At 30.0% G+C, this 23,579-nt stretch overlaps 1 long non-coding RNA gene across 2 annotated transcripts; it reads right to left on the bottom strand.

The window, feature by feature from the left end:
• Positions 1-9,211: 9,211 nt before the first annotated feature.
• Positions 9,212-17,325, bottom strand: LOC134245610 (uncharacterized). 2 transcript variants are annotated; one of them, XR_009987476.1, is made up of 6 exons: positions 17,111-17,325; positions 16,050-16,109; positions 14,778-14,908; positions 14,267-14,397; positions 13,756-13,886; positions 9,212-12,020 (listed from the first exon to the last, which is right to left on the bottom strand). It is a non-coding gene; the product is annotated as an uncharacterized LOC134245610 (long non-coding RNA). The 2 variants fall into 2 exon arrangements; XR_009987475.1 differs by lacking the exons at positions 9,212-12,020; positions 16,050-16,109; positions 17,111-17,325 and adding exons at positions 12,051-12,159; positions 15,135-15,200.
• Between the last annotated feature and the right edge of the window lie 6,254 nt (positions 17,326-23,579).

Genomic DNA, 23,579 nt, shown 5'->3' with positions numbered 1-23,579 from the left:
TGCCAATTTGCTCTAGGATTTCCCGACCTCGAAAATTGCATTTTCTTTGATGATAATACTTTCTATATAATTTGCCAATATTTCTTAAAATAATCTCTGGTTTTATATTTACAGGCTAATTGAATCTTCAATTTATACTCTTTTTATTTAAAATCTGAAAAAAAATCCATTAACTTAAATCAGAATTCACTTAAACCTACATGAATATATCTCTTACTCAGATAAGTATACAATGACTTTTCACAACATAACGGTATATAAAACATTGACTTTATCATTGAGCATGTTGAGTTATTGTTTAAATTAAATTTTTTTTTACATAATATTAAATCTAAAATTGAATTTTAAAGCAATTGGTTTATTTTTTTCATCAAAGTGCAATATTTTCTTTGAAAAATATAGTTAAAAAGCTACAAAATCATTTTAAAATATATTTTCTTGAAAATTTGGTTTCCATGGCAACATAAAATATAAGATTAAAAAAAAAAATTATCAATTAATAAAACACAACATTTGCTAAATATTTGCCAAATTTCAAGCAAATTGGTTGTCAACAATCTTAGATATTTGCATTTTAGTACACCATTGTGATAATTTTGTTGATATTACAAAACAACTCAGTCCTGAGGTTACAGCTCGCGTAAAACAAGTCAGCACACAAAGGGTTAACATTCTATCAAAGAGAAAGAATACTATAATGTGGCTCATTAGGATGATGAAATAAAATTTCCTGGTGTTTCTACTACCCAAGATCTTCTTATGAGTGTATGGGACTGCTGTAATCCTTCTCCTGTTTATAAAAATAATACCTTGGAGCATGACACTTTATTCATAAAAGGCACTTTCAATATCATTTCTATGAGTTTGTGTTCTTTCTTTTTAATAATCTAGTGTTATATCTCCTTTAACCTCATTAATATGTATGCTTCCAACATCTTAGATCTGTCTGTATAGTTTCTTCAGCTCTTTGAACACAAATACCCTGATTCAATCTTTTGAGGTAAACATCATAGAGACATCATAGATGATTATCAGAGTGTATATATCACAATCTTGACCATAAGGTCAATTTAAATGGTCAAAGGCACAACAAATGAAAGTGAAAACTTTTCTTTTCTTTTTTTTTTTTTTTTTATCAGAATACATAATTTTGTAATAAACAAACACTGGAAAGTTACTCTCATAATGAGCCTTAATGTCTTCCAAGAGTTCAGTTTGGACTTCCTCCATTAATCCTTGTATCTTGTAATCCTTGTATCTCCAATGGTTTTGTGGGCTAAAAATCATGTGTCTTTAACAATCTTTTTTTTCTGACAACTGTTTTCTCTTATCATCTATAAACTTGACTTCTTCTCTAGTCAAAGGTCTTTCAGGGTAATCCAAGTAATTCTCACCCTCTTTTGGTAATAAATGGTTATATTCTTCATTGGCTTCTTCTGCAATCAAGGGTCTTTCTATGTAATCTCTGACAACATTAGGATCACCCTTTTCTGGACATAATTGGTTATATTCTTCTTGAGAAATGATCTCAATAGTGCCATCTTTTTTTATTTTAACTGGTATACCTCTGTCTACATCTTTCTCTGAAAGAATTCTCTCTCCGAACTGAATTTTACTCATTCCTTTACTCTTTTCTTTACTAGAGGTGTTACCCATGGTTAATATGAAAAGTCAAAATCTTATGTTACAACTTGTTTTTATACCCTTTTTGTCTATATGTAGAATTCCATCAAGCTTATATTACATTACAATTTTTTTTTTCAACTAAGACATTATTTTTTTTTTATTTTTTCAGGATTCTCTAGTGAGAGGTTATGGAAATGATCTATGTCTACTCTTAGAATGGTGAAAGACTCTCAGATTATGCAAAGACTAACAGAATATCCTCTCTTGGAACACTGAAACAAGAAAACCAAACTTAAGAGGATGGAGGATTTAAGAAGAACATAAATATGATTTCCATCGAATTTAACCAGTACGATCATAGACTGTGGTTTATACAGGATGACAAAGAAAGGACCCAGGATTGTATGTTTCACTGTCAGACACTGACTATGGATAAAGTGTAATCATTTATCAAACTGAGATCTAGTCAAATCAAGTATTGAAAATATGATTTTCTGATAGCATGAGCTCTTTAAAAACTATTTCTCACGGACCTCAAAGTATCTGAATGTGACTTTTATTTTTACCAATTCATATTGAAGACTGTTGTTATGTATGGGAATTACACATTTAAACCTTTTATTTTTCATCTAATTTTTACAACCCCCTAGAAATTACACAGATATCCAGATGCTGGATTTAATGGTATTATTTAACTTTCCTGGAATTGTAAATATATTTTGTTTGTGTATGTATCATGTTTAATTTTGAATTTAAAATTTGTCTCAATAGGACCCCCATAAAGATGTAAGTGTCCCATAATCTGTGATGCAATAATATCTTGAATATTTGTTGTCATCCCATATACTTCATACTTACTACATAAAGACTGATTGGAGGAATACACTTTGTTGTTTGGGACACTTTATCAAGGTCAAAGCATGAGATTATTGAGAAGACTACTTTGACAATAATTTGTAACTTACAAACTTCACATCATAAGTACATAAATGAAGAATGAATAGGATGAATAAGAGATTTCTTAAGAAATCTTGGATCATGTTTCTCCTGAATAAAAACCAGTTACTGAGATAACTGATATGAGTCTTGCAATAACTTCAACATTTTGTAATAAGTATAGAAAATATGATTTTCTGATAGCATGGGCTCTTTAAAAATTAATTCTCACGGACTTCAGAGTATTTAAATGTGACTTTTATTTTTTGCCAATTCATATTGAAGACAGTTGTTATGTATGAGAAGTATACATTTAAACCTTTTATTTTGCATCTTATTTCTATAACCCCCTAGAAATTACACAGATATTCAGATGCTAGATTTAATGTAATTATTACTTTCCTGGAATTGTAAATATATTGTATTTGTGTATATATGTATGTGTATTGTACCCTATTTTTAAATTTAAAACTTGAAATATGATAAAGGTCCCTTAGTATCCCACATCAAGATGCAGTTACCCAGTAATCTGTGATGCAATATCTTGAATATTTTTATCATCTCATATACTTCATGCTTACTACACATAACAGCTTATAGTAATACACATAGTTTTAAAGGACACATTTGTCAAGGTCAAAGCATGCGATTATTGAGATAACTACTTTTGAAAATAATTTGTAACCTACAAACTTCACATCATAAGTTAAGAATGAATCGGAGATTTTCTATAGATTTTAAGATCATTTTTCTTCTGGGTAAAAGTCAGTTGGTAAGATTACTAATATGAGCTTTGTAATGTTGAAACTTTAACATTTTGTTATAACCTAGAGACTTTATATCTGTTATATTGGGTGACATGGCATATTCTTTGGAAAGAATTGGAAATGTAAATCAAATGCACAACAAGGATGTTTAAAGACTATTACTATGTAATACCTAAGAATTCTGTAAAAAATCTTATTATCACTGCATAGATAAAGACTGGTTGGAATAATATAAGTTTTGAACTAAGGTCAAGGGGAAAAACCCATTCATTGAACTAAGGTCAAGGGGACCCATTCATAAATAGATCTGCATGGGGAAGACTCCTCTAGATCTTCATTCAAAAGTAAAGAAAGTATTTTTTTTTTAAGTTTGAAAGATTGAATGGCAGCATATCATTTGCTTATGAATTTAAAATGAATCCAAACATATACATCTTTAGATGATAACTGTAGAATTTTTTCAATTCCTGGACTTTCTGTCTTGATATTTTCCTTTATTTTCTGTAAAATTTAATGATTGTCTTTTTTAGTTTAGTTGCATTAGTTTCTTTTTGGCATGTAAAAATGACATCATCCAATTTGAAAGAAGTTCATCTACATTTTATATTTAGGAGAGAATTTTTCATCAAAGGTTTCATTTTTGTTTATATGGAATGCTAAGTTCTGTTGATTTCCCTTTTTCCTACTAAAGACATACCAGTAGAGTAGTAAATGTACATGATGTGTCAGCAAAGCATGCGGAAACCTGATGACTTTATCATTTCTGATTAAATCAAATTATGAGTTTCATCTTTGTTACATTGTAATAATTCCTAAATAGGACACACACCAGAAACTCTTAAAATGATCTCTACTGTTTTAACTGAGCATCAGGCTTTAACAGTACATAACTATTCCAAATGATTTTTGGACGCTTTTGTATCAAAAAGACAAAACAGTTGGTTCACAGATGTTCCAAAGAAAAACAGCCACAAAGAAATGATTTGTTATGTTCTTTGATTGATTCATGTAAAATATATTTTAAAAAGTATACTCTAACATTTATCTTTTGCATAAATAACTTTTTGTGGAGAATTTTTCATAACTTTAAAAAAGTAGTCTTATTGTGTAATATGGTTAGCTTAAAATCTTGTAGACTTTAAAGTTTTACATGACCTGTCACACATCTTACATGTGTAACCATTTCATTTCAGGGTATTCAGCATATATTGTGGTTTTCTCTTAAATTTATTTGCTTATGTAATCAATAATTTGAGAATACTCAAATTAGGAAATGTAAGAGAGAATAGGCAAGAAAATCAGGGTTAAAAAATGTTTTTACTACAAAGGGGTTAATCTATTATTTAATATATAAGTACATTCAGTCTATACATTTCATTTGGGTATGAAATAAACTTACATTTGAGCATTTTAAGACAATTGTAAATATTACTTTAATCTGTTTTTAAAAAAAAAAATGACGAGATTCACTGTCAGCATGTTATTTCCTATAAAATAAAAAGAAAACAAACAATTTTATTTGAGTCAGTTTTTCTTTAAATGTAAATAAGAAGCATTGGAAGTTGGGAATATTTCACAAAGTTGATTGAATATAATACTCACTAGGACAGTTGGAGTATTATGATTTTACCCTAAAGGACACCAGTTTAAATTTCAATATACAAATCATGATTAGTCATGGAGTATAAAGTTTACACTTGCCAAAAAGTAAATGGTATCTCTATTCAGGGTCAATCCAAAGGAATGAAAACAATGTTTCTTTCTATGTATCAAATTTGAAGGATTTCTTGCAATAATTTCACTGTGTTCCTGTTCTGTTTTCTTTCTATGTATGGATAACCCTAACCTGTTCAATCAGAATACAAGAAGTAAATAAATTATGTCAAATGAAGAAGGTGCACAGCAGAAATTTACATGAATTGAACAGAGAATTCTGAGTTTCCCTCAAATATGGCACCAAGTGATGTAAATTTAAAAGAAAATGTGGATCCATCTTATGATTGAGACTAGTACATATTATGAATGATGGGCATTATGACATTTAGAATGACATTACATTGATTCAATTATATGGACAGCTCTTAATCCATACAGTCAAAATGGAGGAAATATTTTTCTTTATAGGCATAAAGTAAGAAACACTCAACCAATTCATCAGAATTTTACTCTTTAAAGAAAAGGAGCCTTACTTGCTTTGTTGAGTTGACATTCCTATTTTGTCTTTGGTAGGTACACTGATGGTTTCCTTGACTATAATGGGAACTTTTTATTTAAAAGTCCTCAGATTGTCCTGATATTTTGGTTAAAATAACTGCATGACATCAAATAATTTGTTCATACAAAGAAATAAAAGATTTTCCAGGTTTCTTCTTTTTTTGGGTCAAATTAAAAATAGTGTCCAACTAATATATCCAACATATAATACAAGATAATCATCCAAGTTACACAAAGGTAAATAAATGACCTTTTTAAGGTTTTAGTCAAAAGATCAAAGTGAGAAGGATATTTAATAGTTTGGTTAATATTCATCAAACTCCATGGATAGATTAATTAAACAAGCTTCATAAATTTTGATTTTCAGGTAAAAGATTAGCACAATTTTTGCTATACCATTGTTGTCCATGAATATCTAAACAACTCTATTGATTTTTCAGGTTAAGGGTCAATGTGTTCCTACTACAGTAAAACTTCATTAATATAAGGATATCAGGGTGATTCGTTTATTTGTTAGAAATTAGTTATAAAATCTCCCACTCTTTTCTATAATATATCAGTGAATGTGCTCCTTAATTTTAAAGAATTTTACAAGCAAATCATATACTGACTTTCAATCCTTCAAAACACAATATAAATTGAATCTTGATATTAATACTTTTAGGCTTTCAGACTTATAGGATTTCAATCTTAAAAACTTTCAGACTTTTAATCTTTAAAAACATTTAATCATGAGGACTGATTATTTATCTAGTAAGTCTTGTCTTTATGTAATTAAGATCAGTCTTTAGTTATTCAAAATTTTCATATTTGTAAAACCAAATTGTGAAAGTACGGTGTTTGTGTAATCTTCTTAATGTTTGTCTAAAATTATTGGATTTTAATACTGTCAAATATAATTTGTGATGATCAAAATTTCCAACTGAATTCAAAGACAAACTGCCTGACCAATATATATTTAAAGTTTCAACACCATACACTCTTGAATATCCCTAGATATCAATACATTTATTCAGCATTAGCTATCATCCGTAAAATAACCTAAGAAACACTTTTATCGTAACTTTAAAAAACATGAAATTCCTCACGCAATTTTAAAGAATCTTTGTTATAAGGGATATTAAAGGCAAAGGATCCATAAATTTCCAAGTAGCAATATTTTAAAACTACATATCCACATTAAATTGAGGATCATTTGAAGATCCCTTTTCTTGATAACTCATGAAATTTTATGTAGTATGACTATAATGTGTAATTAATCTTGATGAAAAAAAAAAAAAAGGATGGTGTTAAGTTAGCCAAACCCAACATCCAAGGGAGAGGGAAGGGGGTTGAACCCTTTTGTCCAGGATACATGAATTTTAAAGGTTTAAAAAATCATAAAAGTATATCAAATTTATAAGGTTAATATTTCTTAAGTTTTTGTAAAACAAAACTTAAGAAATATTAATTTTAAAACAAAACTTAAGAAATATTAACCTTATAAATTTGATATACTTTTATGATTTTTTAAACCTTTAAAATTCATGTATCCTGGACAAAAGGGTTCAACCTCCTTCCCTCTCCCTTGGATGTTGGGTTTGGCTAACTTATCACCATCCTTTTTTCTTTTTTTTTTTTTTTATCAAGATTAATTACACATTATAGTCATACTACATAAAATTTCATGAGTTATCAAGAAAAGGGATCTTCAAATGATCCTCAATTTAATGTGGATATGTAGTTTTAAAATATTGCTACTTGGAAATTTATGGATCCTTTGCCTTTAATATCCCTTATAACAAAGATTCTTTAAAATTGCGTGAGGAATTTCATGTTTTTTAAAGTTACGATAAAAGTGTTTCTTAGGTTATTTTACGGATGATAGCTAATGCTGAATAAATGTATTGATATCTAGGGATATTCAAGAGTGTATGGTGTTGAAACTTTAAATATATATTGGTCAGGCAGTTTGTCTTTGAATTCAGTTGGAAATTTTGATCATCACAAATTATATTTGACAGTATTAAAATCCAATAATTTTAGACAAACATTAAGAAGATTACACAAACACCGTACTTTCACAATTTGGTTTTACAAATATGAAAATTTTGAATAACTAAAGACTGATCTTAATTACATAAAGACAAGACTTACTAGATAAATAATCAGTCCTCATGATTAAATGTTTTTAAAGATTAAAAGTCTGAAAGTTTTTAAGATTGAAATCCTATAAGTCTGAAAGCCTAAAAAGTATTAATATCAAGATTCAATTTATATTGTGTTTTGAAGGATTGAAAGTCAGTATATGATTTGCTTGTAAAATTCTTTAAAATTAAGGAGCACATTCACTGATATATTATAGAAAAGAGTGGGAGATTTTATAACTAATTTCTAACAAATAAACGAATCACCCTGATATCCTTATATTAATGAAGTTTTACTGTAGTAGGAACACATTGACCCTTAACCTGAAAAATCAATAGAGTTGTTTAGATATTCATGGACAACAATGGTATAGCAAAAATTGTGCTAATCTTTTACCTGAAAATCAAATTTATGAAGCTTGTTTAATTAATCTATCCATGGAGTTTGATGAATATTAACCAAACTATTAAATATCCTTCTCACTTTGATCTTTTGACTAAAACCTTAAAAAGGTCATTTATTTACCTTTGTGTAACTTGGATGATTATCTTGTATTATATGTTGGATATATTAGTTGGACACTATTTTTAATTTGACCAAAAAAAAAAAAAGAAGAAACCTGGAAAATCTTTTATTTCTTTGTATGAACAAATTATTTGATGTCATGCAGTTATTTTAACCAAAATATCAGGACAATCTGAGGACTTTTAAATAAAAAGTTCCCATTATAGTCAAGGAAACCATCAGTGTACCTACCAAAGACAAAATAGGAATGTCAACTCAACAAAGCAAGTAAGGCTCCTTTTCTTTAAAGAGTAAAATTCTGATGAATTGGTTGAGTGTTTCTTACTTTATGCCTATAAAGAAAAATATTTCCTCCATTTTGACTGTATGGATTAAGAGCTGTCCATATAATTGAATCAATGTAATGTCATTCTAAATGTCATAATGCCCATCATTCATAATATGTACTAGTCTCAATCATAAGATGGATCCACATTTTCTTTTAAATTTACATCACTTGGTGCCATATTTGAGGGAAACTCAGAATTCTCTGTTCAATTCATGTAAATTTCTGCTGTGCACCTTCTTCATTTGACATAATTTATTTACTTCTTGTATTCTGATTGAACAGGTTAGGGTTATCCATACATAGAAAGAAAACAGAACAGGAACACAGTGAAATTATTGCAAGAAATCCTTCAAATTTGATACATAGAAAGAAACATTGTTTTCATTCCTTTGGATTGACCCTGAATAGAGATACCATTTACTTTTTGGCAAGTGTAAACTTTATACTCCATGACTAATCATGATTTGTATATTGAAATTTAAACTGGTGTCCTTTAGGGTAAAATCATAATACTCCAACTGTCCTAGTGAGTATTATATTCAATCAACTTTGTGAAATATTCCCAACTTCCAATGCTTCTTATTTACATTTAAAGAAAAACTGACTCAAATAAAATTGTTTGTTTTCTTTTTATTTTATAGGAAATAACATGCTGACAGTGAATCTCGTCATTTTTTTTTTTAAAAACAGATTAAAGTAATATTTACAATTGTCTTAAAATGCTCAAATGTAAGTTTATTTCATACCCAAATGAAATGTATAGACTGAATGTACTTATATATTAAATAATAGATTAACCCCTTTGTAGTAAAAACATTTTTTAACCCTGATTTTCTTGCCTATTCTCTCTTACATTTCCTAATTTGAGTATTCTCAAATTATTGATTACATAAGCAAATAAATTTAAGAGAAAACCACAATATATGCTGAATACCCTGAAATGAAATGGTTACACATGTAAGATGTGTGACAGGTCATGTAAAACTTTAAAGTCTACAAGATTTTAAGCTAACCATATTACACAATAAGACTACTTTTTTAAAGTTATGAAAAATTCTCCACAAAAAGTTATTTATGCAAAAGATAAATGTTAGAGTATACTTTTTAAAATATATTTTACATGAATCAATCAAAGAACATAACAAATCATTTCTTTGTGGCTGTTTTTCTTTGGAACATCTGTGAACCAACTGTTTTGTCTTTTTGATACAAAAGCGTCCAAAAATCATTTGGAATAGTTATGTACTGTTAAAGCCTGATGCTCAGTTAAAACAGTAGAGATCATTTTAAGAGTTTCTGGTGTGTGTCCTATTTAGGAATTATTACAATGTAACAAAGATGAAACTCATAATTTGATTTAATCAGAAATGATAAAGTCATCAGGTTTCCGCATGCTTTGCTGACACATCATGTACATTTACTACTCTACTGGTATGTCTTTAGTAGGAAAAAGGGAAATCAACAGAACTTAGCATTCCATATAAACAAAAATGAAACCTTTGATGAAAAATTCTCTCCTAAATATAAAATGTAGATGAACTTCTTTCAAATTGGATGATGTCATTTTTACATGCCAAAAAGAAACTAATGCAACTAAACTAAAAAAGACAATCATTAAATTTTACAGAAAATAAAGGAAAATATCAAGACAGAAAGTCCAGGAATTGAAAAAATTCTACAGTTATCATCTAAAGATGTATATGTTTGGATTCATTTTAAATTCATAAGCAAATGATATGCTGCCATTCAATCTTTCAAACTTAAAAAAAAAATACTTTCTTTACTTTTGAATGAAGATCTAGAGGAGTCTTCCCCATGCAGATCTATTTATGAATGGGTTTTTCCCCTTGACCTTAGTTCAAAACTTATATTATTCCAACCAGTCTTTATCTATGCAGTGATAATAAGATTTTTTACAGAATTCTTAGGTATTACATAGTAATAGTCTTTAAACATCCTTGTTGTGCATTTGATTTACATTTCCAATTCTTTCCAAAGAATATGCCATGTCACCCAATATAACAGATATAAAGTCTCTAGGTTATAACAAAATGTTAAAGTTTCAACATTACAAAGCTCATATTAGTAATCTTACCAACTGACTTTTACCCAGAAGAAAAATGATCTTAAAATCTATAGAAAATCTCCGATTCATTCTTAACTTATGATGTGAAGTTTGTAGGTTACAAATTATTTTCAAAAGTAGTTATCTCAATAATCGCATGCTTTGACCTTGACAAATGTGTCCTTTAAAACTATGTGTATTACTATAAGCTGTTATGTGTAGTAAGCATGAAGTATATGAGATGATAAAAATATTCAAGATATTGCATCACAGATTACTGGGTAACTGCATCTTGATGTGGGATACTAAGGGACCTTTATCATATTTCAAGTTTTAAATTTAAAAATAGGGTACAATACACATACATATATACACAAATACAATATATTTACAATTCCAGGAAAGTAATAATTACATTAAATCTAGCATCTGAATATCTGTGTAATTTCTAGGGGGTTATAGAAATAAGATGCAAAATAAAAGGTTTAAATGTATACTTCTCATACATAACAACTGTCTTCAATATGAATTGGCAAAAAATAAAAGTCACATTTAAATACTCTGAAGTCCGTGAGAATTAATTTTTAAAGAGCCCATGCTATCAGAAAATCATATTTTCTATACTTATTACAAAATGTTGAAGTTATTGCAAGACTCATATCAGTTATCTCAGTAACTGGTTTTTATTCAGGAGAAACATGATCCAAGATTTCTTAAGAAATCTCTTATTCATCCTATTCATTCTTCATTTATGTACTTATGATGTGAAGTTTGTAAGTTACAAATTATTGTCAAAGTAGTCTTCTCAATAATCTCATGCTTTGACCTTGATAAAGTGTCCCAAACAACAAAGTGTATTCCTCCAATCAGTCTTTATGTAGTAAGTATGAAGTATATGGGATGACAACAAATATTCAAGATATTATTGCATCACAGATTATGGGACACTTACATCTTTATGGGGGTCCTATTGAGACAAATTTTAAATTCAAAATTAAACATGATACATACACAAACAAAATATATTTACAATTCCAGGAAAGTTAAATAATACCATTAAATCCAGCATCTGGATATCTGTGTAATTTCTAGGGGGTTGTAAAAATTAGATGAAAAATAAAAGGTTTAAATGTGTAATTCCCATACATAACAACAGTCTTCAATATGAATTGGTAAAAATAAAAGTCACATTCAGATACTTTGAGGTCAGTGAGAAATAGTTTTTAAAGAGCTCATGCTATCAGAAAATCATATTTTCAATACTTGATTTGACTAGATCTCAGTTTGATAAATGATTACACTTTATCCATAGTCAGTGTCTGACAGTGAAACATACAATCCTGGGTCCTTTCTTTGTCATCCTGTATAAACCACAGTCTATGATCGTACTGGTTAAATTCGATGGAAATCATATTTATGTTCTTCTTAAATCCTCCATCCTCTTAAGTTTGGTTTTCTCTTGTTTCAGTGTTCCAAGAGAGGATATTCTGTTAGTCTTTGCATAATCTGAGAGTCTTTCACCATTCTAAGAGTAGACATAGATCATTTCCATAACCTCTCACTAGAGAATCCTGAAAAAATAAAAAAAAAATGTCTTAGTTGAAAAAAAAAATTGTAATGTAATATAAGCTTGATGGAATTCTACATATAGACAAAAAGGGTATAAAAACAAGTTGTAACATAAGATTTTGACTTTTCATATTAACCATGGGTAACACCTCTAGTAAAGAAAAGAGTAAAGGAATGAGTAAAATTCAGTTCGGAGAGAGAATTCTTTCAGAGAAAGATGTAGACAGAGGTATACCAGTTAAAATAAAAAAAGATGGCACTATTGAGATCATTTCTCAAGAAGAATATAACCAATTATGTCCAGAAAAGGGTGATCCTAATGTTGTCAGAGATTACATAGAAAGACCCTTGATTGCAGAAGAAGCCAATGAAGAATATAACCATTTATTACCAAAAGAGGGTGAGAATTACTTGGATTACCCTGAAAGACCTTTGACTAGAGAAGAAGTCAAGTTTATAGATGATAAGAGAAAACAGTTGTCAGAAAAAAAAAGATTGTTAAAGACACATGATTTTTAGCCCACAAAACCATTGGAGATACAAGGATTACAAGATACAAGGATTAATGGAGGAAGTCCAAACTGAACTCTTGGAAGACATTAAGGCTCATTATGAGAGTAACTTTCCAGTGTTTGTTTATTACAAAATTATGTATTCTGATAAAAAAAAAAAAAAAAAAAGTTTTCACTTTCATTTGTTGTGCCTTTGACCATTTAAATTGACCTTATGGTCAAGATTGTGATATATACACTCTGATAATCATCTATGATGTCTCTATGATGTTTACCTCAAAAGATTGAATCAGGGTATTTGTGTTCAAAGAGCTGAAGAAACTATACAGACAGATCTAAGATGTTGGAAGCATACATATTAATGAGGTTAAAGGAGATATAACACTAGATTATTAAAAAGAAAGAACACAAACTCATAGAAATGATATTGAAAGTACCTTTTATGAATAAAGTGTCATGCTCCAAGGTATTATTTTTATAAACAGGAGAAGGTTTACAGCAGTCCCATACACTCATAAGAAGATCTTGGGTAGTAGAAACACCAGGAAATTTTATTTCCACACAATCAGATCATCTTACATCAGTTATAAGGTTACAATCTTTATACATAGTCAAGAGGGTCATTAAGATTTCTTTTCTGGTCATCCTAATGAGCCACATTATAGTATTCTTTCTCTTTGATAGAATGTTAATATTAAATGGAAAATTCAGAATTCATCAGCAATTGAAGTCAAAACTTCCTATCTTTACCAATTATGCTATTAAGGAAGCTGGGGGTTAACAAATTAGCCATATTTAACTTATTCTATAAATATGCTATCTTCAGCTGTTAACTATCATTTGGCAAAGAAAAATTTCATACATTTTAGTTTTAAAAATTTGATCATGAATTTTTATGCCTTTTCTTCTTCTTCTAAAGGATATCAATAGAGTTTAAACATGACCATGACCACCAAGCCCTCTTTATTTAAAAAAAAATCATATATCATTTACTTATCAATTCAAAAATATAAAAATGCATATGTAAATAAATAAATAAATAAATAAATAAATAAAAATTACAATTGTATCTCATTGAAACTTTACCTTCAAGTTTGTGTGTTTCTATGTTGATTGACTAACTGTGTATTTCCAAAGGAATTTGGGCAGACAGGCTGAACTTCATAGAGAATGGATTATAGATGGTTAGGAATAAAACATATCTTCCAGGTTGAGGACTGTAGAAAATATAATCATTTTGTTAATATGACAGAGTACTGCATGAAACATTGCATGTTTAAATACAACATGTACAATGCCAAAAAAGATCATGAAAATATTTGTTTTTAATCTCAAAAAATTGTTTTTAACATTAACTCCAGATGAGAAAAGTTCATCATGTTATCTATAGATAATAAACAAGCACAACTACTGTATTAATATCATAAATAAAATGATTATCAGATTAATTATTTAGACACTAAAAAACTTACTATCTTTATGATATTGATTTCCATTATCAGATGTTTTTTATCCATTTTTTTATCCATTTTAAAATATAAACATTTAAATAAAACAGAATTAAATAAATTAAAATGATATCTCATTGAAACTTTACCTTCAAGTTTGATTGTTTCTATGTTGGTTGACTAACTATGTATTTCCAAAGGAATTTGGGCAGACAGGCTGAACTTCATAGAGAATGGATTATAGATGGTTAGGAATAAAACATATCTTCCAGGTTGAGGACTGTAGAAAATATAATCATTTTGTTAATATGACAGAGTACTGCATGAAACATTGCATGTTTAAATACAACATGTACAATGCCAAAAAAGATCATGAAAATATTTGTTTTTAATCTCAAAAAATTGTTTTTAACATTAACTCCAGATGAGAAAAGTTCATCATGTTATCTATAGATAATAAACAAGCACAACTACTGTATTAATATCATAAATAAAATGATTATCAGATTAATTATTTAGACACTAAAAAACTTACTATCTTTATGATATTGATTTCCATTATCAGATGTTTTTTATCCATTTTTTTATCCATTTTAAAATATAAACATTTAAATAAAACAGAATTAAATAAATTAAAATGATATCTCATTGAAACTTTACCTTCAAGTTTGATTGTTTCTATGTTGGTTGACTAACTATGTATTTCCAAAGGAATTTGGGCAGACAGGCTGAACTTCATAGAGAATGGATTATAGATGGTTAGGAATAAAACATATCTTCCAGGTTGAGGACTGTAGAAAATATAATCATTTTGTTAATATGACAAGGAACTGCATGAAACATTGCATGTTTAAATACAGTGCCAAAAAGTTCATGAAAATAGTTCATCATGTTATCTTTAGATAACAAAAGAAGCACAGTTACTGTATTAATATCACAAATACAAAATGATTATCAGTGTAATTTTTAGACACTAACAGACTTTCTCTTAACAGCATATTCAATTTTGTTTAATACCTGTCAGTACAGCATACAAAAAGATATTAGCATATACAACATGTAGTCCTACATTTTTTGAAAAGCTCATTACCAAGAAACAAAAGTGAAAATGAAAATATATGTATGCCATATATACCACATATTTAGAATCAAAACAAGGATAAACCTTTTGTAGATTCTTACTTTTTCTTTTATTACATTCCTTATAGATCACAATTTAGTAAGTCTGAATTCCATGGGTAACAGACATAATGAATTATGACATTATATCATAATTTATGCAAAAGGACTTATTAACAATATGAAGTTTCCTTAGTATATTTTAGACAAAATAAGACTGTGCTTATATGAATGTTAGAGATATTAGATCACATAATTGAATTACACAGTAATTATATTCATGGTAATTAAAGATGACCTTCATAGGAAATAATCATTAATTTAAATGCAAATCATTAGCTGATTAATATGAAAAAAAGACTTATGATAACAATATGGAAGTACAACAAAACAGTTCAGAAAATTCCATATGTATAGTAAACATATTTTAGACATAAATAAGACATGTGCTTATATGAATGTTAGAGATATTAGATCAAATAAGAATTCACAGTTTAAAGTACAATATATATCTGACAAATAAAATACATACATGTATATACATGAAGGTTTAAAAAAAAAAGGGGGGGGGCACACATGTTATAGTAATTAAATTAGAATGTAAAAATAATAAAATCATGTACAAAATGAAATGATATATACCACATATTTAGATTAAACCTTCATATTAAATTCCTTATAGATCACAATTTAGTAATAACAATAAACAATATCATAAGACAAAGTGATATGAATTTATCCATATTAGATCATGAATTACACAGTAATTAAATTAAACCATAATCATGAAAAACAAAACAAAGACAAACTTACCAGAATTATCCAATTATATGCCCAATTAAATAATCCAGTGAAACAACATCTTAGCTGATCCTGAAAAAAAGCATACAATATTCAGTGATACACAAATTAACCTCATTTTACAAAGGAAGTAAAGCAACAATTGACAGACAAACAGGACAGAAATGTAAAAGATACCATATATATTTTACCAAAATTTAGTAAACATTTTTTCTGATTTAAATTCAATCACAGAATGACCCATCATAGTAATATTAAATACACTCTGGGTTACATGCAAATTATACCTTACATGAACTGAGAATAAATACCCCATTTACATTCATATAAACTGAATTTTACATAACTAATTACTCTTTTTAACTGATGTCACCATTAGTATGTCAGAATATTCAGGGTGTACAAATCATGCATATTCACTTTTAAAGTACTCAATATATATTTTACATGTTGATGTTTGAAATCACTGACTAAATAAAATACATACATGTATATACATGAAGGTTTAAAAAAAAAGGGGGTAGGACACACATGTTTATAGATTTACAGAGATGCTCAGACTGAGTTTTTCCCACTTTCATTGGGCCACTGTTGCACCAGAATGTAAAAATATGAGTGACAAATAAGGCAAAAGATTCTGTATATTTCATTAAAAAAGATTTGAGACAAAAGATTCATTGGCATAATATGATCTGATTGATTATCTCCATATCCTTCTTTTGGTCACTGTGATTAAAGATTCATAGAAATATTAGAAATAACAACTGAGAATATCACTTTAGTTGTTTTAAAAGCATGTATCAGTATTTTATAAGATATGCTAGGAGTCTCCTCATAAGAATATTTAGAATACTGATCCAATAAAAGGAATGTGAGACAATATGATCATAACTCATGCAAAAAAGATTTATCAACATTTTGAGGATCTTTTAGTGTCCTAGTGTATTTCAGGGTAAACAATGGCAGTGTTTATATGAATGTTCTAAACATAAGGTATATAACACAGTAATAATGAATAAATACAAAGATGACCTTCATAGAAAATGTATAAAGAAAAGTTTGTTAAAACTTACCATGTAACCAGGTAACTCAGTAGAGTAATATTCATTAAATAATCCAGTGAAATAACATCTAGGCTGATCCAGGATTCAGCTGTTCAGAACTTTCTTGGAAGAAAAACGGTAGAAAATCAGTTTTGGTACTGAAATCCATAGGACCATACTGTTATTACATGAAGTCTCAAGCGCTGTGAAAGTCTGTGTTATTGTGTCAAAATAAGCAGCCATCGCGGCTTGTGAAGGACTAACATGACGTCGCTGCCAAGTTTATGACGTCACAATGCATAGGTAAGCTATGGTATTTTTTGCACACGGCCCCCTTACAAACTGCAACAGGTATAAAAACTGCAGTAAAACCTATGATGCAGTTACAGTAAAATAAAAACCATGTGTGTTTTTGTAATTTTTTCAGCAAAAAATCAGGGCCCTTTTAAGATGATGCAACAGGTATAAAAGTCGAAAATCGTAGTATGCAATATATAGTATAGGCTATGTAAACACAGTGTAATTACACACCTTGAGTCGCTGACAAAATCGTATAGCAGCGTATAGCACCCCCGTATTACTGAATATGTACTGAATTGGCTATCCCGGCTATCCCCCACAGACCCCCTAATCTGCACTCCCTTGACCCACCTATCCCCCCAGGGGCTGGGGCTGCACTTGATTTCACTGTGTAGAAACGGACTAGGGTAAATTGCGTTACACTAGTCCAAGATGGGGATAGGCAAATACCCTTCAATTATTCTGCATTTAGTTTCAGCGTTATACAGACTTACATTATAAATTTTATTGTTAAGATTAAAATATTTCATTTAGAAGATCACAACATTTGCGAAAAGTTGGCACGAAATGAGCTAATTAAAGCCAGGTTGCGGGTACAAAATTTGAGCATGATTAGGGTAAAGTATTTTCTGAGCTCTTTTAGTGACTAGGATAAAGTAAATGCAAAATGTCATTTTTCCTTGTTTCAGGACATAAAGGATCCTATTTCGGGGTATGTTTACTCCTTCTAAGAACCTGATCTGACTTGTGTAATTTCAGTTTCCAGGGGGTCTGTGTTTTATATTATAATAATATATCGCGGTTCTTTATCTTCACCTTTACCATTGAGCATGACACCCGATACACACTTTAGGTCGTTTCTTAAATTATTACACAAAACACCATGACACTTAAAAATTCTCATTTTGAAATAAACCGAGTGATATGCCGAAGTACTACTTATTGCAGTTAGTTTATAATCCTCTTTATATCTTGAACATAATATAACAAAATGAGTTGGAAAAACGGCGCTCTTTTCATTTAGATGCAGCGTGAAAAAAATATAAACAAGAGGCCCACGGGCCTTATAGGTCACCTGAGTATCATGTAACAACTTTCCAGTGATTGTATTTGGTTCGTGTTTTAATCCAAAAGCCATGAAATTCACAAATTTTGAAGGAGGCACCATTGCTTATCAAAGGGCATATTTCAAAGCATTCATCTATTTTTAGTCAGAGTACCCCCTTGGTACCCCTGACCCATCGGCCCTGAAATTATCTATTTTGAAAGAGGTCCCTTTCTTCATTATAAGGCCAGCATTTTTTTTATGTTTAGGTTTAGTTATGATCATGAGAATAAAAAAGTCCCGAAGGAGAAGGAAATAAAATTTTTCTTTTGATAAATCAATTATTAACATTTGTACATTCTTTTTTTATGCTATTCTTATAGGCTCCTTACCACTGGACACATAATGCTTACAAATAGGAAAGTAGAACATTTAATTGCTTATTTCATCATCTGCCAGTTTGGGTAGTTTGGGCCAGTTATATAAATGTTGTGATGTTGGTCAAAATATATTTTTAAAAATCAATTCTTTAAAAGTCTTTCAATATATCTTCATTTTTTTAATATGTGTTAGGTGAATGTGTAGACTTTGTTCTAATATTTACTTGATGCCTAAAATTATAATTCCTATTATAAAACAGACGGTCCAGTATTGGGGAGTAGGGTGAACATTTTAAATAATTTTTCAGGCTGATACAAATGATACTACATGCCTGTATATTAGGGCTGGGTATTGGCCGGAGATTTCGTATTGCGATATATTGCGATATTTTAAACTGTATTGCAATATGTATTGCAATATTTTCAATGTAATTTAGATGGCATTTTCTTACTTTATTTACTTTAATTTACATCCAGAATGTACATAACTATGATAAGTAACCAACATGGAAAAAAATCTTGTTGATTTCATTTAAGTTATGCTCTGAAATGTTCCCACAAAACAACTTCTGTCTTACTGTTTGGCTTAATAACAAACTTTAATAAGTCCATTTTTAAATTTAATGACAAAATTCCTTAATCTAAGCATATTGCCAATATATCGATATCACAAAATCGTATTGCGATACGATATTTTTTATCATCGTATTGCAATATATTGAAATATCGATATTATTGCCCAGCCCTACTGTATATATTTGTATATTCTTGCCTGTTAATAGTTGAATTTTTTTAATTTCTTCAGGTTATTGTTTATTTCTTCCTCAAATGGACTTAACTTCTCCCATAGTTTTATTCATTACATCTGATGCATAAGCAACCTATTCCTGAAGAATGATGCTTAGACTGTAAGCTATAACAGAGACCTTAACAATGTCGCTGGCAATATGCAATAGCTACCACGGGCAGTTTAAAACCTGGGGGAGGAAAATGATTTACAGACATATACTTTTGAAACGAATACATAATTATCTCACCAGCATGTCATTGTGCAACATAGGCGTCAGCATTTTATGTGTCCTTTGAACGGGTGAAACGTTTTGAATGCACTCGTATCGATGAATTTTACACTAAACCAAGCTATCTTCTCAGATCTAGCTTTATTTACCCGCTATTTCATCTTAAAACCGGAAGTGCGAGTTCGTAAATTTGAAATCTCGATCCCGACTCAAATTTGACATCGGAAAGAAAAAAAATTGTTTTATTTTTTTCTGAAAATTCAAAACCTTGAGCGGAGGGTTTGTAAAACTGAAAATAAAATAAATCCTGAACTTAAATATGTAATTAGATCATTAGTATATTAACCAGGAGCAAAGGATAAGATGTTCAAAGAATTCATGCATTTCACTATATAATCATTAGAGCCCCACCCTAAAACAAGAACCCCTGACCCTGGGGCCATAAAATTCACAATTTTGGTAGAAGCTCTCTTGCTCATCATAACTATGTACTTAGTTAGTTTATTTAATACCCAGGAGCAGAGAAGAAGATTTTCAAAGAATTCACGTATTTTCACTATATAATCAATATAGCCCCGCCCTAACACCAGAACCCCTGACCCTGGGGCCATAAAATTCACAATTTTGGTAGAGGCACTCTTGCTCATCATAACTATGTACTTAGTTGGTTTATTTGATACCCAGGAGCAGAGAAGAAGATTTTCAAAGAAATAATGCATTTTCACTACCTACTTATTTAGGCCTGCCCTAGCACTAGAATCTCTGACCCCAGGGCCATGAATTTCACAATTTTGGTAGAGGCTACCTTGCTGATTACAATCAATGAAAACAGTTTGACTGCTTAATGTCCATGAGTAAAGGAGAAGATTTTTAAAGATTGCATTAATTTTAGTGGTTTTGGCCCCACCCCTCAGGCCCCAGGGGGGCAGGGATCATGAAATTCACAATTTTTGTTCCCCGTCACCCATAGATGCTTTGTGCCAAATTTGGTTGAAATTGGTTCAGCGGTTTCAGAGAAGAAGCTGAAAATGTTCAAATGTTAACGCACGACGGACGACGCACGACGACGGACGAAAACAGATAGCAATAGGTCACCTGAGTTTACTCAGGTGACCTAAAAATCAGGCATCTACAGATCAATTAAAGTATACAGAAAAGGGGGAGAGAAAGATTTTTTTTAATTTCCAATTTCTTTTTTTTTTTTTTTGCACTGACGTGTGAATAATGGCCAGAAGTGGGGTGTTTGTAGCACTCTTACACTGGATCTTAGATCGACAAACGATGCAAAAATTATCACTGCTGTATCTACTGACGTAACTGGGAAAGCATTTCTTCGAGAGAAAAAAATTAATTACAACTCTTAATTCTGGCTTCTGATTCTTTTTCAGAAATTTTTTTTTCTTTAAAAGTGTTTCTTTAACAAGTTGAAAGGCCAGCTTTTTCCAAAAACAACTTCTTTCAGTACATGTACCATTTTTGTCATAAAACTATGTTATTACTTATATAAATTTACTGTAACAAAAATAAGGGGGACCAGTCTTTCATTGAACATTTTCAATAGTAAAAGGTATGACAGGCCCCCTGCTGCTACGTACCTTGGGCACGAACTCTGTTTTTGTTAATGTGAAGTCTCACCGGGTATCTTCAACTGCACACATCATTGAGGAGGGACTGGCAATACTGGTGAGTTGGTTTTACTTTTTGACATTTCTACTCTAATTTTTCTGGATTGTAGTTCAATACATTTTATAAATACACAACAATTTTTTTTACTTCTCATAAGTATTAAGAGTAACTTTGACTCAACATGCTAGGATGTATGAATTAAACGCGTCCCAAAATCCCTAGTTTGAAAAATTTGCGGATTTCTGTAATTATATTTCCGTGTGAAATGCCATGGAAACAAAGGTAAGACTCCAAAGTCCGATGATGACGCAAAATTCCGATGGTCTGCAGGAAACCCCGATGCATGCATGGTACTTTTGTTGTCGCATATAAGTTATGTAGTCAATTAGACAAGATATTAAACCGAGAATTTGAGAAAACATTAACATGAAGTCTGTGTCCAGGCCTTATAAAGTTACATAAAAGTATAGTGTAAATAGATCATATAAAATCAGTAGTATTATTTTTTGTATTTTTTTTCATTCATAAATTAAAAACTATCAATAAAAACGCGTTTTTTTTTTAAATTGACTTCTAAGACTATGACATCACATTTGTCAATCAAAACCAAAAAAATCCCTTCAAAATCATTTCGTTTGTGGATTTTGATACAGCTATGCCCATCATAGAACATCGTCTAAAAATGATTTATTTATATCCATGTACTACTCAGCAGTTTTATTCAACTTTTTTTTTTGTCGAGATACATGTACGTAAAACAATTAATTTTGCTTGATTTTTATGCAAGGTACCAACGTTGAAATTAATAAAGTTTTTGTGTACGCCTAGCTACGACCCTGAAAAATATTATAATTACATGTTTGAACACTATGTAATTATGAAACGGAAAATAATTACATGTATACATGCACTGTTCAAAATTTGAGTAATATTGTTATGCAAACTGTGTTTAAAAAAAACAATCGGGTAAATATGTTTTCTTTGTGGAAGCAGAAGTTTTTGAATATTTTCCAGAATTCAATTCTCAATTTGATTAATTGTATATATAGCATCTGTTCTATGTGAACTTAGTTTGTATATCAAATAACTTTACCCTAGTCTCGAAAAAAACTTTACCCTAATCGCAAAGAAACACCTCACAGACTTTACCCTAATCTACGGCAAAACTTCGTGACGCGTTTTCTGGTTAATTACGCAGAGTTGAATGTTGTCTCTTTCTGAGCAAGGAAAACTGGTGCTGCAATTCAAAATGTTGCAAAACAAAGTAGGGGTTTTCATTAGAATTCATCGATATTTATTCATGAACATCTGAAGCGTATAAGTTTGTCGCCATCTTGGACTAGGTTAACACACTTTACCCTAGTCCGTTTCTACACAGTGAATTTCACCCTTGCAAATAACTTTGCTTCGTTTTAAATTCGCCCAGACACATTTTTGTTTAAGAAATTATACTGTATTCTTTATGAGGAAACTTTGTAATAACCTTGGTTGAAACTGGTCCTGTTATTCTTTGGAAGAGTATAATATTGTGAAAAGATTACCACATTGACGTCGAATAAAAAGCAAATGACGACATACAGCTGATGAATGCTCAACTGATCCTTTGGATCAGGTGAGATAAGCAATAGGGTATCAGCAGGCTTACAGTTAATTTTGTTTCCATCAGAAAATCTAAATATATATATACAAACTTCATTCAATGCATGCCATACAGTTAAGATTGCAAATAATTTGTGTATTCTTTTCATCTTTGCAGTCTGAACAAGAAATATGTTGAGCACACTTAGTAATATGCATGCCCACTGTGATGTGAATATACCCTTTCAGGGTGACGTTGAATTCATACAAAATAGAACCAACGGCTTGCCCAAAGAACGAATGTGCTTTAATTCCATAATATGTAATAAGAAGTTAAGAAAACTGGCAAAATCTTGCACTTACAAACGCATGGGTAAAAGGAAGTTGACATTAAATTAAATCAAAAATAAATCCCACCATATGGCAGGTAAACAAAGAGGGTTCTAAAATGTCAATGATCGGCGATGAGTACTTGCTGAGAAACCTGCGACGAAAATTCTTTGTTAGGTACAGAGAAAAACCCACAGGAACACAAGGGTTAAACTGTATAC

This window comes from Saccostrea cucullata, unplaced genomic scaffold (genome assembly GCF_032062105.1).
Source record: "Saccostrea cucullata isolate Sc308-1 unplaced genomic scaffold, CSIRO_AGI_Scuc_v1 ctg1969, whole genome shotgun sequence".
Lineage (NCBI taxonomy): Eukaryota > Metazoa > Mollusca > Bivalvia > Ostreida > Ostreidae > Saccostrea > Saccostrea cuccullata.
The sequence above is the reverse complement of the archived record's forward strand: the minus strand, read 5'-3'. Positions and strand labels throughout refer to the sequence as shown.